Source organism: Staurois parvus, unplaced genomic scaffold, assembly GCF_062004578.1.
Source record: "Staurois parvus isolate SC_StPar_1 unplaced genomic scaffold, SC_StPar_1.0 ptg000704l, whole genome shotgun sequence".
NCBI lineage: Eukaryota > Metazoa > Chordata > Amphibia > Anura > Ranidae > Staurois > Staurois parvus.
In genome coordinates this window covers 3929106-3944798 of record NW_028318500.1, presented here as the reverse complement: position 1 = coordinate 3944798, position 15693 = coordinate 3929106, and the positions used below count along the sequence as shown (strand labels likewise).

The following is a 15693-nucleotide window of genomic DNA, read 5'->3' as shown; positions in this document are numbered from 1 at the left end:
CAGGGTGGTAGGCAGAGCTAATCTTGGCATGCTATGTACACTGTGTCAAATGATGGGTGTGGCCGAATTACAATGAAGTCTGCAGTAAATATTGATATTTTTAAGTGGCATGGTTTAACATGACAGGATTATGACACTAGACAGGCAGCTCAGTTTATATACTGGTTTATCAGTGTCATAAGTAGATAATTGTTCTTTCTTTTCTTTTTTAATCCTCGGTGGTGCACAAAAACACGTGTACAAAAAAAAGAGTATGTGAAAATACACAAAAACAAATTCACTTAAGGGTGTGTCTTTTGCCCGCCTCCTGAGGAAGTGGGTCTCTACACCGACCCCCCCCCCACTTCCCCGGGGTGCAAGGCTCCTGAAAGGGGCAAGGCTTGGATATGGTCTACTTAGCCAAAAGGTCTCGTAGACCGCTCTCTTCATGGTCAGCTGAAGCTGACCACCGAATACTAGATGAGGGTCTCTCCCAAAGAGAGACCCCCCAATTCAGGGGAGGAAAGAACCTGATGGCCACACATCCTCTCCCTAGACTTCAGGGTAGGCCTGAGGACCCACACCTTCCATCCTGGTGAGAAAAAGAAACAGAGAGAAAAGTGCAAAGTGACAAAACGTGAGAGAAAAATAAATGAATAGTGCCAGTGCTGGTGCACTGGCTAGGCCCTGTGGCCTGGTAACAAAAATTGCCCCAGATTTAGCCAAAATGCCTAGCCCAAAGAGGTGCAGTGCACACATACATAGTGATTTGGCCATTTGCCAGTTCACACAGTGGGGTTTCCAAACCTAAGTGTTACTAAGAGCACGACTGAGGTGACCAACTCCCAGGTGGTACAGACACTGTGGATTCTCTGCCTTCCCAGCTCATGGCCAGACCAGGTAGACCCATTCAAATTATGAAGCACTGGGCTCCTCCAGTCTTTCCAGGGGAATTACTCCTGTGCCCTACATCCCGTGGACACCCTGGTTTCTGTTCCAGCCAAGACTAGCCTTTAGAGCCCCCATCATACCAGCAGGGACACTATACAGCCAGCCATTCCTGCCAAAAGGTCAGAATAGCGGCACTGCACCCCTACTGGATAAGAACAGATACTACACTTGATCTTAGCCAAAAGGCGAGAAGCAATAAGTTGTGTATAAGTATATAAGGTCACACATGGGAAGTGAAAATAATTGTTATTGTCCTTTTTTTTTTTGTAATTGAAGCCTTCTGCACTCATTAAGCCCCCCTGCGTTAAAAATGTGGCTATGCAGTGTGCACAAATCATTTGAAATACATTTTCAGCAGTGTGACACCTACGTTTCTGCAACTCAGCAATATGCTATATCTCCTGTTAGTAAAACAGACACTCCTGAAATCACATTGTGTTTTTTGCTACGTATAGAGAATTTTCTCCAAGAAGTACAGAATAGACTTACTGTTCAGTTGAGCTTTCCCATCCTGGGAGATGTCTCATGTGTTGTGTCACACTCTCATGCCCAGCATCACATCTAGGTTTACCGCCTTGAGTGGGATACTGCAGTCAGGTTCCTTACCCCTCCCCTCATCCCTCTCCATGGCGGCATCAAGCAGTGCAGCCTGTGTGACTTAATTTATTTCAGACCTGGCAGCCAGATCCAAATTCTCGTATTGCCGTATCGGTTCTGGTAAGTTCCCATGTATGCTAATGTGATGGAGATTAGCAAAGGTATATATGTTTAAAGTACAGCCCGAGTGACAACCATGGCTTCCTCTATAGATACAGTGGAGGAGTGAATCTAGCCACCCAGGGATACACAGTGTGTTATTTACAGAATTGCTAGGTGAAAAATTAAAGAAAAAAGCCTTAACAGAAAAACTAATGCATGCACCACATCTAAGAACTGGTAAGCTGCAGCATATTACATTTTCTTTCTCTTCCATTGAGGGACAACTTTGAGTTGCAGCCTACAAGACAATTTGACACTGGCAAGCAAATGAGGTCAGAGAAGGATAATCCTTACTACTACCAGTATGCCTCAGTTTTTTGTTAGCATCCTTGGGAGATGAATGTCTTTTCTTCAGCTCTGCTGTGTTTAATTCTTTGATTTTTACTTCAGCTAAAAATACAAAAAATAGTGCAGCGCTAACAACCTATACTAAAATACAAATGAGATAAATGGAAATATCACATATAGAATGCACAATAAATATTCAGTGTTAGGTGCTCATAAAATGAATACTTTGTGCAGCAGTCCATAAATGCCAATGATGGTGAAAAATCACAGCAAAACTCCGTGAGGTGATCACAGTGCCACTCAGTGTGCGGTCAATCCACAGATGGCCAAGATGGCCCCTCACCTCCTTGATGCGACCCACTGGGCCAAACAGTTATGTAGGTGACCTTATACACCCAATAAGGTATCATCAAAGGATGGAACGTATGGATAGATCCCTCCAATATCTTCTCCTATCTCCTAGGTACTCGATTCCACAAAACCGTTTAAGATACCATTAAAAACAAAGAAGATCCTGCATAGTGTAATCCAGTTTTAATAATAACATGAATATAAATAAAATGCCCACTCACATGTAAAATGACAAAGATCAGCTTTTTCCCATATCATGGGTGTGTTTCCATGATTCTCATGCTAAGAAATGCATGCAGCCCCACAATCCCTCCAGAAATGGCGCCAACAGAAATGACGTCACCGCGCCACCGGAAATGATGTCAGTGCGTACCTTAACGCGTTTACGTCACGATCCACATGACTTCCTCAGAGTGAAGTCACGTGGATCGTGACGTAAACGCATTAAGGTACGCACTGACATTTCCGGTGGCGCGGTGACGTCATTTCCGGCGTCGCGCCATTTCTGGAGGGATTGTGGAGCAAGTATAGCTGCATGCATTTTTCAGTTTATATAGTGAATGTTTGAGTTTGTAAAGAAGAATACAAACACTGCTATTTTTTTGAACAGTCTAATATTCACTTTTCTTCAATTTTTTTAGAGGAACAACACAAATGTGATCTATTTTTCTTCATGTTTTGATTTGGAATAGAATGTGTAGTGTTCCCAATGCATTTCTGTATGGTATTAAAAGTTATTAGAAGGATTTTGAGCTTTATTCACTTTTTTTCAACACACTGCTATTATTTTGAACACAACTGTATATAGTTTGTACCTCAGACCTAAAAGAATAACTGTTGTGAAAGAAAAAGGGGCTTTGGATTCAAAAGAGGAACATTTGGGAAAACAGAAATCTCTTTTACGGGGTCAATATTGCCTTTCCTCGTCCTTACCAAAATGATTTCACATGTAAAAATGACAGTAGCCAATGTCCTCTTGAATCTCATGACTTATTAAAGACAGACATTAGAATCAGATGTACAATATTATAGTAGGGAAATGGGAAAGTTTAAACTAATTAAGAACTTAGTCTGGAACTTGGAAGTGACATTTTTACATCCCTTGCTGTGTACATTTATTTTTTTGGCCCATGAATGTAATAATTAGTTCAGAAAAATGTTTGATCATGTACACAGGACAAGTGCAGAAGTGGGCCTTGGTGTAACTGGGCAAAATAAAATGTGCAATATTTGAAACCATTTTACTTGAAATAAATATTGTCATCTTCCTATTGCCAGAGAAGGATGCAGTCGTGTACAGGGAAATATAACCAGTTACTCTGTAAGATACCCCCTCTGGTTGTGTACCTTTCTCTCACATAGTGGTATACAGCTTGAGCGCAGGATAGCTTTGATTGAGATTTTGTTATTGTTGTTGCTAGATACAGTTCTGTGACATCTCACAGACCTGTACTAAAAAATGTAGGGATATCATTAGAGTATTCTGATAATTAGAATGTCAGATCAGGTAGAATTAGATCGAAAAACGTGAATGCTGATAATGAAAACCAGTTGTTCTCTGCTGTGTAATGCAAGTTATAACCTACTACTGGCTTCTTTTACATAGCATGTACAATTCTGGTGGTTTCATAATGTTTGAAATCACTATATATATATATATATATATATATATATATATATCTCAATTAGCGCACCCAAATTTCAAATAAATTACCAAAAAATTAACATATAATAATATAAAAGTTGCAAGCTTGTATACTCGAAAGTGTGCATTCACACCATTTTCCAAAAATATATAACAAAATAATGCAGCGCAATTCAAATGAAATAAAACTCCAATATGTATCCATACCATGTGTAATTAAGGTGATATCCAAATAACCTGAGGCATGACGTCATCCCGCAGCCATCTTGCTTGTCTGATGTTTGTCACATGTGATTTTGTTATATAATGTTTGAAATCAGCATAATTCTTTTTAAAGTGGACTTTTCAAAGATCCAGAGACAATCCACAGCATTTTCTGCAAGTCAAAAAACCTGTAACCCACACCAACTAATAATTTATCGTGCACTGGTCTTACTTTAGTACTTTGAAAAATGAAAGGTTGCCAAATTCTGCTTGATTTATAACATATACCACACTATATAAATTTATTGACCTGGTCTGTTTTTGTAAGGGCCATGACACACTAGCAATCCTGTCTTTGGCAAAAACTTGCTATCCACACACTCGCTATACAGAGTAGAGTGTTTCTCACCTGCTTTCATGCTTCATCTCCTTGCTGGCCAGAAGAGCAAGGAATTGAATGAGTAATGCCTTGCCTTGTTCATCCAGCCAGCAAAGCAGTGACACATAGAAACAGGGGAGATTATTTTTTTTTCTGCGCTTCTTAGTGATTTTAGCACTGGCAAGTCATCACCAGTGTGCCATGTCCAAACAGTAGTAGTTTCCCTTTTGTCGCTGTATTGTTGAAAAAAAGTAGAAAGCACATTTGTCAGTTTTATAGCCAGCCAAGTATGTGGGCGAAAACAATGACTTCTTTTTATCTCCTTGTTCACTTGTAGTGCATAAGCTTTTCAAACCATACTGTAGTTTATGCAGTGAGTATTTTTATGAATCATAAATAAATTGCTAAGGATGTGATCTCTTGTAATGCTGGATAGCTTTTGCAGTGGTCAGTGATATATGATGTAATGATTTGGTATAATTTATAATCATGATCTGATGACGTATGAGGCAAAAAGTGATCCTAAAAGTGAATATTTGAGATACACTTCTTATACAGAAAAACATGAGGATCGCTGGATAGGTTTAGTTAGTAATGTGTTCTTGATCAGAGATAAACTGGATCTGCAGTTCACAATGTTTGTATCAGAAACCAGGGCGCTTGGTGTCACTTGAGGTCGTCAGACCTGAGATCTGAGACTTGGGTATCTCCCAGCAGTCAGCAGGTCCCAGGAATTAGTCTGCACATGATGGTGGTTGTTGGAAGAGTATTTAGCCCCTCCTGTAGTTTTCCACAGTGCCTCTGTATTTTGACCTGTGTGCCTGGTAATGATGACCTGATTCTGTACCCATCACTCTGTGCCTTGCTACTTTGTACATGTTCCACTGCTCCTGCTGCCCGTTAAACATAATCCCTGCCCTCTTTCCTGACCCGCCTCATGTAATGTTCCTGCGCCTCCTGCCGGACCTTGCCTTACCCGATCTCCCCCCTTGGTTGTGTTTAGTGTATCATAGGTACTTTTGTTAGGTAGTTTTTTTAGTAGGTTTAACTTGTCATGTGTTTCACTTTTGCTTGTATTCTGTTTGTGGTGTTGGATGGTTTTTGCTGTGTTGTTAAATCTTATTATAATTGTACTTTGTTGTGTCCTGTCCCCTTTCACAGCAACACAGATATTGTCACACTTGCTTTTGCTGGATATCAGCATTTGGTATGCTAACAGTGTGAGGATGTTTCTGCATAAACATATATGATAAAATGGAAATATCTTGGGTTGTGATTATTTGAAGAAAAAAATAATCATCAGCTACCCTTATGTAAGGAGAGGTAATGGAGGGTTACTTGAAAGTATGGTAGGTTGGGGCAAGATTTGGAGAACCATTTGAATGTCTGACTAGCATTTTCTACTTTTCCCTCCCAGCAGCCCATCTGTTTTCCTTTCCTTTTGAGTCATGAGAAGGAAAAACTGGGTGTCCAGAAGAAAACAGATTGTTCTTCAGTCCTCCTACATGAAGCCTCATGTGAATATTTACTGGCATTGTATAGCGTTGTAAAAGTCTCCACAAATGTATAGAAAACGTTATAAGAGAAACATGGAGACTGCCATTGTTGACCTGTCCTTTTGAAATTTATAGTTGGCTGCCTATCATACTGACCTCACCTGGCTTGATTACTTTGATTCACTGACCTGGAACATGCATACAGACTGGAAGTCCTGCTGTTTCTGCAGCTTTGTTGATATGTGTACTGTGAGGGGTTTTGCATCACATAGTGAGCCAGAAAAAAGAGATAAGTGTCCCAGCCCACCTTTTTCGGCAGGAGTACCAAGGATACATCTGTAGGCAAATAGCAAATTAAGTGATTTCACCCATATATATCCTGGAAAAATAAACACAAAGAATTTCCCTTTCATTTGAGGAAACAGCAGAATCAACTTAAATTTTTAAGTTCCTGGCCAGCTTTATTGCAGTTTGTTCACCTCACAGACAATAGACTTTTGCATAACTCTTTCCCTTGAACAGGAACTTCCTCAACTGTGGCTTTTGCATCCTGGCAAAAAAAAAAAAATTGAGTGACGGCCAGGGACCGTACCTTCACTCTGTCTGGTCGAGGATCTAAATCCCAAAATAGACCAAATCTACTTTCTGTCCCGCACCCTCTCTTTGGGGATTTTCATAATAAAACCGCTACAGCCTGGGTGGCAGATACAGTTGATTCCATGCCCTTTGGAGCTGTCACATTACTCTGTTCTGTGTTCATGACTCAGAAAGTATTAAAGCTATCAGCAAGACAACCAGGAAACCAGCAATTTCAGAAGGAAGTCTATAATCCCCACCCCTTATTTCTATCATGATAGTTTACTTTGTCAGAGTGGAAGAGAACCCATTTGAGTACTTACAATCTATCTGCTGAGGTTTAGTGCAGGTGAAAGTAGAAGGACTTTGGGTAGTATTCCTGTCTGTCCACAGCACCACTCTACTCATTGGTATAGTTTTATTTGACGGAAGCCTTGTTTGTGTAAACAGCTTATTTGCCATGTTACTTTAGTGAAAACTTCAAATTTGTTCATACTTGCTGAATGTCTGATGATATCTGTATGCATGTGCTAGGATGTTTTTGTGTTTGCTTGCACACATCATAAGCGCGACCCATTGTACAATGTAGGTTGCATCTCTGGTATAAAATCCAACATTATCTGTAGATTGCAATCTACATTTTTATTTCATCTGCGGCACTGAGAAATGGAATTCACAATGGTGTTCTCAAATGTTATTCAACAATTACACCTAATGGGTAAAAACATTCTCCAGGAAAAAAAGATGTATAAAACCTGTCCTCTTCATTGAACTGTAAAATAAAAGAACTGTGTGTAATAACTGTCCCCAACCAGTATTTACTTCCTGTTTTGCTTTTGCATCCTCTGAATTGTTGCACATGCATCGTGCCTGGACCTTAAGAATAATGGTTGTCTCAGCCCCAAGCTCAGTACATGTATCTGGAATGGCCATTACTCTCTCTAGCTGGGTCCATTGCTTCTGGACATTTCAGCATATGACAGACCACCACCAAATTTAAAGCAGAAATCCAGCCAAAAATGATAAAGAAAATAATAACCCATAAAAAAACATTTGTGCTGGCAGTACTCATCTTACACTGGGGCTGTACACACCCATGTAATATGGGTGCTTTTTTCTTCATGGTCCGCAATCAGTGCCTACATGCACAGAGCAGAGATCTTTGTGTGGGATAGCAAGCTCATCTAAAGGTCAGGAGAGCTTACAATCAACCCCTAGGTAAGCCCAACACATTGGTGTGATGCTTAACATGAATGGTTTCCTCTTCAATAGCTAAAACCATATGATTGGGCAAGGTTTCACCATGCCTGTTTATCACAAGGAATTCTTGTCATCAGTCATAATAATTAGGAATATAGGCCTGTGTATGGGTTGTCTGAATACTTTTCAACATATTAATGCTGCAGATTAAATTATTTTTAATCATGTTAAACTCTGCAAGGTACACCATTTTTTGTATTGCTTGGATTATTGTTTTTTTGTCTGAATGGAGGATTGGAGATTTCTTCATGCAATTTAGCTACAGTGAACTAAGGCACCATACCATGCAGAAACAAATACTAAATATCATGCTTACTTCCCAAATTAAATGTCCAAAGAGTGACAAATTTGTTTAGGGCAAATATACTCAAACAAAAGGCATGCCCTACCCACACCTTCAGTATTGATGAACTGGAAAAATCTATTAGCAAAGGTTACATTCTCATGCATTTACAAATGCCTACAATGGGCCAACATCAGAAAAAAAGGTTTCACAAAAAACACAGTTTGCAAAAGCACGCACTGGTGCTTTTTCCATATATCTGTAGATTGCAGTCTTTTTTTTTATCTTTCTACAGTTTGGAGAATTGGCATTTACAGTGATGTTCTAAATTGTTGTTCAACAGTTACTCCTAACAGGTAAATGCTCTTTCAAAAAAAAAATTGTGTAGAGCATGTTCTCCTCATTGAATTGTAAAATAAAAGAACTGCAAGTTCTAACTGCCCTAACCTTATGAGCAGTAGGCCGAAGTATTTACTTACTGTTGTGCTTTTTGCATCCCTGCACTGTTGTACATACATCAATCCTGGCCCTAGAGAATAATGATCGTCTCAGTCCTAAGCTTGATGCACATGTCTGGAATGGCTGTTACTTTCTGTGGCTTTGAGTGGTTTGTTTGAAAACACAATGTAAGTGAATCTTCTAGTCAAGAACTTTGTTCTCAAATGTGAAAAGTTGAGTATGGGAAAAGATTGTGTTCTACAATCTTCAAGATCTCTTGCATCTGCTCATTCTTCTTTCCTGCATTGGAGGTATTTTCCTGTGTTGTGCAAGGTTTTATGACTCTGCTAGTGCAACTTGCTGCTCCTCCTGATCGCAGAGGCTTAAAATGCTCACCACCTTCCCCAGCAAAATCAGATGCAGAGATGCTGATTCAGTTGGGGATCTGCCAGAGGATTTGTTGTTAGACACTGAATCTCTACTTTCCTTGGAAGTTCAGTGAGTGGATGTTTCTCCAAAAATGAAGAAAATAGTTTCTACTCTAATCAAGTCTGTGCACTCTATTTTAAAATTAGAGGATTCTACAATTCCATCCTCCACCATGGTGTCTGGGTTCTTTTAGATCTAAATGTTTCACCAAAGTAGTTCCTCACCATCTTCATCATTGACTTTCTCTACCAAGACTGTGAACACCCAGACAAACAAACTGACCATTCTGATTTGGCTTAGGTGTTGCACAGCAAAGAAACAGTGTTAGAAGGCTTTGTTAGGATTACCATTCATGGAAGACCAAATGTTCATTTTGTTTCTCCAATCAGTTCCAGTTACTGGACCCACAAGTCTTCTTTCATGCCCTTGGACTTAGACCGTTATAAACATCCTTGTATTCTAAGTGAACAAAACCTTCAAATAAATCCGCATTTGCATGATGATCCACATCTACCAGCTCCATCACAGTTGAGGTTGCCTAATGACTTTTTCACAGAGATTTGCCCAGCTCACACGCAGTAGTTGACACATGGGTTGGGAGGTTGTATCCAATGTTTACAAAATAGAGCCTGTTTAAATCTGTTTACAGTTCCAAAATCCAAAGGCGACATGTTGGGCTTAAAGCTTAATAGCTTCTTTCATCGTTAAAAGTTCTGGATATAATCCACTCGAACATTTATTGTCTCCCTTCATTGTGGAGACTTCTTAGCATCCATCAGCATAAAGTCATCAGTAATTTTTCAATTTCCAATAGGTAACAGCTGCTATCAGTTTGTAGCCCTTCCTGTCAGCTTTGCCCCGGCTCCAAGAACATTCTCAAGGGTCCTTCTTTGTCTTAGAGGTATTCCAGTCATTGGATATCTGGACAATCATATGCTATGAGAGCCTGAGTTACTGACATTGGACTCCAGTATGTCTTTCATGATGCAGACCTTTGAGGACTCCAGATGTATCCTGAACTTCGAGAGATAATCTCTGATTGCGTCATATCTCTTAGAGTACTTGGGCCTTCTCCTGGATCCATTTGAGGCTCAGGTCTCCCTTCTCCAAGTGAAGTTGATGGAACCACCTTTGAAGTAGTCTCATATGCTCTAGAACTAGATCTCTCTAGAACTTTACAACAGAACATTCTCACAGTGTGGAATAAACCAATTTTTTTCCCTGGACAAAATGGTCCACTTTCACCCTTGAACCAAGATCTCTGTCATGGTGGCTTCTGCCCATAACATTCTCGGGGGGCAGAGTTTTTCTTCCTATAGGGTTTGTTCACATGATGGCCAGAGAGGAATAAAGAAGAGCATGAGAACTGCTCAGGGCTGCACACACACTCGGTTATAATATTTTGCTTCATTACCACAGAAAAAAATTAAATCACATGATGCATTTGACGGGTGGTGCAATGCACTTGGTTGCTGTGCAGTGGTTTAACCAGATCAAGTCCTCACTAGTCCTCTAAAAATCATTCCACCACAGATTGCTTCCCGGTGGGGCAGCAAGGGCTGTGCCCTTAGACTGGAAGATTATCACTACAGATGCCAATCTTTTGGGTTTGAACAGGATTCTGGATCATCTGTTTAGGGTTATTGGTTTCCAGAGAAATCAATGCTGCCAGTAACTGAAGTTATGAGCATTTTGTCTGTTGTTACTTTGCTGGATCCCCCCTTTTAACTGGTCATCCGGTTCGACTTCAGTCACACAGCACCACACTTATGGCTCACGCCACTCATGTTTCAGCAATTTCAGTAGTACACATTCCCCTAGGTGAAAAACTGGCAGGCAGATTTCCTCAGCAGATAAGTTCTAGACCAGGGGGGTGTTTTTTCCATCTGGAGATGTTCTCCACATGTCTGTGATGGGGAATGTTGGATGTGGAATTGTTAACATTTCAGTTCAAAAACAAGCTGGATAGGTTTGTTTCCAGGACATGAGACCTGACTACAGACGCAGCAGATGCATTTTCCCTGCTGAAGCTTTTACCTTGTCTACTTTGTAAGATCGAGGCTAAGAGCATTTTAGTCCTTCTCACAGCTCCGATTTGGCATTGGAGAGTGTGACATGTCGATCTCTTTCATCTGTTAGCATACACTCTGTGGCCTCTATCGGATTGGCAAAATTTGTTATCACAAGGACTCTGCTTCTCTGTGGCTGGCTTTGAGAACCAGGATGTTGAAAACCAAGTTCTGAGAGGCTGGCATTTCAGAATATGTAATCCTACCCTTGTTAAAGCTAAAATCTTCTTTATTCAAGATTTCTCATAGAAGTGGAAGGCTTATCTATACTGGTGTGAGTCAGAGGGTTTTGCCATGTGCTTTTCCAGTAGGCCGCACTCTTTCCTTCCTGTACTTGGGGTCAGAACAACCGTTGGTCCTTAGCACCATTAATGTCAGGTGCCTGTACTGTTAATTATTTGTCAATGTGCTTTTGCTTATCATTTGCTGATTCCTACTCCTATTCAAGGGGTTACACATGTTTCTCCCCGTTAGGTCTGTACTCCCACTGTAGGGTTTAAATCTAGTATTGTTGGTGTTACAAAGACCTCCTTTTTCAACCTTCTCAGGTCATATTTTTGTCATTGCTATCCCGTAAGCTAGCCTTTCTTGGGTTGTAACTTAAGGCTGAAGGGTTTCTCCATTATCCTGTATTACCATTGTCCTAGAGGGAGCCCTACATGATTTTACACAAAGAGAAGGTTGTTTGAGACAAAGAACCTCCTTTTTTTATCAGTGGTTTCTGATTTTTCACCTTAATTAAGATATTGTGTTCCCTTTCTTGTGTCAGGTCCTGGTTCACCCCAAGGAAATTTGTCAACATCTGCAAATGGCAGTTTTGGTCACAAAGTTCCGCAAGTAGCTATTTATTTCCCCAGGTTTCCTTTTCTTTTTCTTAGGCTGATTGCTTGGGTATGTGCACCCTTCAGCTTGGACTCCTTTTTGGAAGTCCATAGGTTTCTTACTGTCAAGCTGCATCCCTCAATGGATAATATAGAAAATAGGATTTTTGTATTCACAGTGAAATTCCTTTCTCTGAATCCACTGATGGATACAGCTCCCTCCCATCATATGCTGTTGTTTTTTCTTTGTACTGTTAAAATTGAGCATGAGTGAGATGGTAGGGGTTAGAACCTCAAGGGGACTGGCCTTCAGTTTTTGATGTGCCTCGTGTCAATTTCTCCTGTAAGTGGCACTAAGTTACTTACTTCCAAGTTGTGTGGCCACCGAGAACAGTACAAAAAGTGAGTACAAAAATCCTTTCCTAGTAACGTTAGAACCTCTATCAGGTTTTTATTACTGTCTGTGTACACCTTTCTTTCTAGAAATCTTAGAATAGAAAATCTTAATGCGGACACCGACAGCAATACAAATCTTACAGAGCTTCTAACCCTTCCCTTCTGTATCCAAAACAAAAAACATTTCTGGTATAGGATTTAAAGAAAAAAAATATTGGTAAAATAAGGAGATGCTAAATAATACTGATTAACATGTTTTAATTGTATCGTCTTCTTTCCTTTGCAATGTGGGCACAGCTGATTTGTAACACCGTACCTGACACCCTCTAAAATTGTCTTTGCACCAATCACTCTGCAATATGCTAAAAGCTCAGCTTGCACACGGCCAAGCACTGAATGCTTGCGTGTTGCATTATTGGCTGCGCTTTTTCTGATTTAACCTTATTCAGTGGTCGCATAAGGCGCAGCCAAACTCCGATACAAAAATTCAAGTCTCTTCATCCTTCCTAAGTGTTACAGACATATGGACACTTTAAAAATCCCTTTCTTTGACATAAAGGGACTGTGGCAGAAGTATGATTTGTTAGACCAATATTCCTGCACTTTTACTGTACAGAAGAGTCCCATAAAAGTAAGAGCCTTTAACTATTCTGGCTACCCATACTGCGCTGAAATCTGGCCTCTGATTAGTTGCTGTTTTTCTACTTCTATTTTCCTTCCCTGGTTTTTCCTCTCCTCCTCATCAACATGCTAATGACATTTTAAAATAAAACATTTCTGTTTTCATTACATACCTTGTTTTAGATCCAGTGACATCATCACTGGGTCTCTGTGTTTCTCTATGTGATGCAGGCAATTCACGGATTGTTAGTCACTGGGGTAGGCTGGGTGCTGTACATAGCTTCCTGAAAACATCATAGCACTCTGCCTCAGCCCTGATATGAGCAGTGACATGGCTGTTGGGAGTAGTTTGGCAAGGGTCAAATTACATTGCTCTATATGACTTATTAATTACAGATACTTATATAGAGTCATCAATTTATGCAGCGCTTTACTTCTATATTGTACATTCACATCAGTCCCTAACCCTCAAGGGGCGTACAATCTAAGATCCCTAACTTACATTCATACATACACATACTAGGGACAATTTAGACAGAATCCAAACCTACCAGCATGTCTTTGGACTGTGGGAGGAAACCGGACTATCCAGAGGAAACCCACGTAGGCACAGGGAGAACATGCAAACTCCAGGCAGGTGGTGCTGTGGTTGGGATTCAAACCAACGACTGCTGCCAGGTGGAAGTGCTAACCACTTGCTGTAGCTTCTAATGTACACTGTGAGAACGTCTTTTATTCTTTGAAAAAACTACAGACATTTGCTGAATGGTGGAGTTATGTGAGCAAGCAAATAAATGTGCCCGTGCTGCAAGGGATATGTCATTAAATTAAAACAGTTAAAAAAAAATATTCATGTATAAGTACCTTCTTTTACTCTCAGCCTCTTCCAAATTTCCAAATCCAGTTTTTGTTCTTTTTATGCTCCTGAGATTAGACTTCCTGTTAGAGAGTAGGTAGACATGTAACCACCCTCTCTTTTTCACTCCTAGGATGGACTATGGAAATTTTAGTGTTTATAGAGGAGTTGTTATGACCACAAATTAACATGCACTACTCAGTCCAAACAAACAGTTGCGACCCATGCCATATTTAATTTGTGATTAAAGATTACCTTTCCTTTTCAATCTGCAGTGCTGTAAAGTGCTGTAAAATTCCATGCAATGTAGCAACCTGGAGACGTTTCGTACACACTGTACAGGATGCACCCAGAGATGTTATTTCATACTTGTGTGATTGGCTCACTGATTTTCCTAGAAGTCTGCACAAGTCAGATTTTAGGAATCCTCTGCAGCACAAATTTCAGTTTTTGTGAGATGCTCCTAAAGGGTTCATCACTTTTAAAAAGTCACTCATATTCAGAATGAGTCCTGCACAAGGCATGACTTAACAGATAGCTATTTCTTCCGATTAGAAACAAGTAGGAATCTGCAACAAGATTTGCTATATTCTCTGCAATTTACATAGATCACCCAGGGGATATTTTTTTTTTTCTCAGTGAAAGTGGAGTTAAGCAGGGTATATACGGACTTTCATTCTGTGTGTACTGCCTGTTCAACAGAAGTCGGTTGAACGACTGCCTTCTGTTTATAGGCTAGTTCACACTATAGAAACGCAGTCAGGATGCGTTTCTGTATGCACATTTTTTACTCATTCCGGTGCATTTTGTACGCGTTCCAGTGCGTTTCTTATGCATTCCAGTTCATTTTTTTCCATCTCTATTTCAATTTAAATAGGGACATGTGTGTTCCAGTGCGTTTTTGCTGCGTTGCAATGCCTTTTTGATGTGTTTTATTGTTATCCAGTACAGTTCTGTGCAGAAAAAATGCAGCCTGTTCTACTTTTTTTTTCTGCAACTGTACTGGAACTTCAACCACTGATGTGAACTATGACACTGACAACCATATAACTTACTTTCTGTGCGTTTTTGGATGCAGAAAAAAAGCAACTGAAACACACGTAGTGTGAACCGGCCCTAATGGTCATCCAGGTAAACCAGTATTCAGTTAGTGCTGGCAGGTAATGGTGACGTCACTCATAGGCTCCCATGTCCATAGATGGATTGAAGTTTGGCTGGTTCAGCATGGACTGGCCAAATTTCGATCTATCTATGGCTGTTCTCTCCCAAGACAAGTCGATCTAACAATTGACTTCTCTCAAACGGGACTGTTAAAAAAATTTCACTCGATCTTAGATTGTATGCTCCAAGGATCAGGCCCTCCTAACCCTCTTGTATTGAACTGTATTGTTGATGTATTGTCTCCCTTTATATTGTACAGCACTGAGCAAACTGTTGGCGCTATATAAATCCTGTATAATAATAATCAGCAAATGAAGCCAATGGCTGTAGCACTGATGAATGTATTCTGACAGCGGAGGAGTTCCCACTGTCGGAGTACAATAGTGCAACAGGGAGAATTTCTTCATTCACTTCAAATGTGTGGATGATCCATCTATGGCAGGGGTGTCAAACTGGTGGCCTTCCAGCCATTGCGGAACTACAAGTCCCATCATGCCTTTGCCTGTGGGAGTCATGCATGTAGCTGTCTTGCAATGGCTCATGGGACTTGTAGTTCCGCAACAGCTGGAGGGCCGCCAGTTTGACACCTGTGATCTATGGCCAGCTTTAGTCTCCAGGCTGGCTTTGCTGTCAGGGCAGTGTAAATTGCAGGACTGGATGGACAGAAAGACAGTGCCTTTGGCACGTAAAAGTGCTCCTATACTGTATATGGATTATTACTCTGTGCATTT

At 40.4% G+C, this 15693-nt stretch overlaps 1 protein-coding gene and 1 pseudogene across 2 annotated transcripts in view; one reads left to right on the top strand and one right to left on the bottom strand.

The window, feature by feature from the left end:
• The window catches only part of CABIN1 (calcineurin binding protein 1), a 331038-nt gene that overhangs the window by 261156 nt on the left and 54189 nt on the right, over positions 1-15693 (top strand). The gene's annotated exons all lie outside the window — the stretch shown is intronic.
• On the bottom strand, positions 1045-1127 carry LOC149445931 (U2 spliceosomal RNA; annotated as a pseudogene).